At 53.5% G+C, this 368-nt stretch overlaps 1 protein-coding gene across 1 annotated transcript in view; it reads left to right on the top strand.

Annotated features, from left to right (window-relative positions):
* The window catches only part of KIF21B (kinesin family member 21B), an 83,068-nt gene that overhangs the window by 27,020 nt on the left and 55,680 nt on the right, over positions 1 to 368 (top strand). The gene's annotated exons all lie outside the window — the stretch shown is intronic.

Genomic DNA, 368 nt, shown 5'->3' on the forward strand with positions numbered 1-368 from the left:
CTGCTATCACATGCGGGGGCTTGCAAGCCCCCCACTGTGATAGCATATTGGCAGTGACAGGTACTATTTAAGATGCTACTGGGGGTCCAAAAGACCCTTAGTATCACCTTTACAATTGAAATAAGCTATTGAAGTGCAGATCGCACTTCAATACCTTATTGCTGGGCTTCAGGAGCCCAGCACTAACAGCTATGGTTCCGGAAGTGATGTAATCTGCATCGCTCCCGGTCCCATAGTATTGGGAGAAGGTCGGTGAACAGAGGTTCGCCTATCTCCTCCCCAGCTTTCCCCCAACACCAGAGAAGCCAGTCCTGGGCCCGTAGGAGGGGCAGCGGAGCCCGGGAAACATGGTGGGGGTGTCTGGCTGG

The sequence above is a fragment of the Nanorana parkeri genome, unplaced genomic scaffold (genome assembly GCF_000935625.1).
Source record: "Nanorana parkeri isolate BGI_ZX_2015 unplaced genomic scaffold, ASM93562v1 scaffold77, whole genome shotgun sequence".
Lineage (NCBI taxonomy): Eukaryota > Metazoa > Chordata > Amphibia > Anura > Dicroglossidae > Nanorana > Nanorana parkeri.